Here is a 3,449-nt window from a genome sequence, read left to right on the forward strand (position 1 = left end):
TGGAAAGCTGGTGAAAATCCGCATCTTCCACATATGTATTGTTTTTTCTAATTCTATATGATTTAAAAGTAATTTAAAAAACGGTGAAATTCTGGGCGAAACGTATTTTCGCGATTTTTTGCAAACAGTCTATCGGATTGACGCAAATGATACGGCGTTGGAAAGCTATGTAAAATGCGCAACTTTTTCATATAGAAATGTTTTTCTAATTTCTTACGGTTTAAAAACGAATTCGAATACGGTCAAATTTGATTTTGAACATGATTTTTTAAGAAGTTTGTCGAAATATGACAAATAATATATCGTTGGATAGCTATCGAAAATGCGAAACTTAGTCATGTTGAATGTTTTCTCTACTTAGCAACCGTTTAAGAGTAATTTTGAATACGGCATGATGGATCCTGCTGTTTTGTCGTGTGAAAAACAGAGTAGTCGTACTGGTATATATGTATGTTTGTACTGAGCTATTTTTTGTAGAGTAATTTTGAATGGTTTCCAAAAAGGGTACTTGTACTGATGCTTGCATGGGTTTGTACTAAGCGTGTTTTTACTAACTAGACTTTGCTCTGTTTTTTTGGTAATATTTTTCTCGTAAGTTTTCAACGGTTTACTATACCGTCGCCCCTGTACTTGTATGATTTGTATCATCGAACTGAATGATATTTTATTTAAAAATAAAAATGTGTTTGTTTTGTTTCCTTTTTTTAACTTAACATTTTTTTGACAATGTTGTTTTGAACTTCTCTCATTTGACGACTTGTACTGAGGTACTTACTAAGCAGGATTTTCATGGGGTTTCTTTTTTTGCTTGAACTTTATAATTTAAATTTCTGCCATTTCTTTTATTCCGAAGGGCCACCGTAGTTAACTCGTATTGAGGTACTTACTACGCCCGAACCGGGGTGGCCTGAGAAAGGGGAAGAAGGTGGTGATGGGGCGGCGGCCGGAGACGGGGGAGAAGGTGGGAGTTGGGCGCCGACGGGAGCGAGAGAGATGAGGTGGAGGTGGGGCATCGACAAGGTTGGTGGGTTTAGTGGAAACTACATATCACACCCTTATAGTGGCCAGGGGTAACAGAATAGCCCTGTCCTATATATATATAGGGTCGCGCTATTCGTCACCCCGGGTGAGGAATAGTTATTCTTCACCCCCTCCTCTATTTTACCATCAATGCATCGTAATTTTACGTTCCGTAAGTTTTGTCTTATTTTCAACGCAAAAAGAGACCGTAATAAAAATATAATCGCCGTAAAAATATTTTATATTATGTAAAATTACAAACGTAAAAACATAGTCTAAAATACACATAAACTACAAATTTTCTTCTCTTATGACATATATTTTTATTTTCTTATGTCAAATTTTACGTAGTGAATCAATACTATTTAAATTCCAAATGTAATTTAATTATAAAATAATCGTAAGATTACCTCGGGTGAAGAATAACTTATTCTGCACCCTGGGTGATGGATAGTAACACTATATATATATATACACACACTATTTTATTATTTTAAGTATATATACTACATGAAAAAATGGCATGTGAGTCCATAATCATTAGTATATTTTGATAATACCTGTGTATTTGTATGTATAAAATAACATACTAAAAAACAGTACATATACTACCTAAAAAGTGGTGTGTTTATATATTATCAAGATATTATTATATACCACATACTACGCATACATACTCTACGATTTGATAGATATACATACAACTTACGAAACACATGTGAAGGTAACTACCACTATGTGATAGAAAATATTATTCTACTAACAAATAAGCTTATTATGTTAACAGAAGCAATCAACAAAAGCGACCCAACTCTCTAGCCCCAAACAAACTGTATGTAACAACAGCGAAAAATGCGAAGCCCACCAACTGACTTCTTCCTCCCTTTCCCCCAAACTCCTCCTCGTACCTCCACCCCGATCTGCTCCTCCTACCAGCCCGGCGCCGCGTGGCACCGGCCGGCCGCCGCTCGAGCCATCCCGCCCCGCCGCTACCACATCCCCTCCCCTTCCTCCCCAACGCCCAACACCGATGAGCCATTGTGGCCGCAGTCCACCTCCCTCCCCAATGCCACATGTCGGTGAGCCGACCGGCGATTATAAAATGGTTAGGAAAAGGAAAGATGAACGTGGTCCATTTTAACTCGTGCCGTGTTTTACTTTCGCTTGATCTGAGCTGCATTTGTCCTGTGCACTACCGCGTGTTTCGAAATCAATCAACTGCTTCAGCAATTGCAAGGCATTTGGCCGTAATTCACATGTGTCTGGCCAAAAAATACAAAATACAATTGAAGATCATATTTTCTTTAAATTACTCTTAAACTGTAAAGATTTAGAAAGAGTATTCTACAAGAAAAAGTTACATCCAGCGATGTATCGTTCGCCTCATTCCGATGGGCGGTTCAAAAAAATTCATGAAAATACTCTCGCTTATTCAAAATTCATTTAAAAACACAAGGACTCTAAAACACCGTACTACATGAGAAAGTTGTGCATATTCCATAGATTTCCTACAACATATCATATACCTCATTTCGACGCGGTTTGAAAATTGTAGGAAAAAAATACTGAAAACATCGCGTGGAGTTTTTTTTGCTAGCATTGCATTTTTTTGCTAGCAATGGAGTTCGCTTAGATTCCACGGAAGGTTCAGAAGTGTTAGCAGAATATTAATCTGCTAATGTTAACAGAATAGACCTATATTATATATATATAATACTCATGTACTTAGATTTAAATGTTCATATATATAAAATAAAGTGTGCATCTTGTATATGAAAAATGTTGTCGCACACAAAAACATATAGTCATGTATTTCAACAAATTTATTAAAAAAGCATATACTTAAAAAGTTTGTCCATGCATGCGTCACTATATGATGTTCATATAGTGCTTTGTAAAAAAGGGTCAAGTCCAAATGAAGTAAAGACCTTAACATAAATGTTGAAATGTTTAATATACAAAGAAAAGGAAATGTCTTTTTAGACTTACCCTTTACCGTGGACGAGATAACAGAGTTCTAGTTGATTCTTATGGGTTCACTTTTTTATTCTACCAAACATATAAAGAAAATAAAATATGTTTTTAGACACACCTTTTACGAAGGAAGAGATAACAAATCCAATTCTTATGTGGAAGGTGCGTTGGACCCTAATGGGTTCACTTCTTTATTCTTTTTTTCGTCAATATGCAAAGCTAACATATTTTTCATTAATAGATAGAAAGAGTTTGAACAGGCTAGGCTAGGTACATGAGGGCAGCCACAATATGGGCGGTGCAAGGAGCATAACCTGAGTAGAAAAGGAGGGGATTCTAAATGATAAAAACGAAGCACGGATTTTTTTCTTACAAAATACCCAAGATACAATCTAGGAGTTTGTACAGGCTAGGCTAGGGTACGTGATCGCAACCACAATGGGCGGTGCAAGGAG

This window comes from Triticum dicoccoides, chromosome 2A (assembly GCF_002162155.2).
Source record: "Triticum dicoccoides isolate Atlit2015 ecotype Zavitan chromosome 2A, WEW_v2.0, whole genome shotgun sequence".
NCBI classification, from domain to species: Eukaryota; Viridiplantae; Streptophyta; class Magnoliopsida; order Poales; family Poaceae; genus Triticum; species Triticum dicoccoides.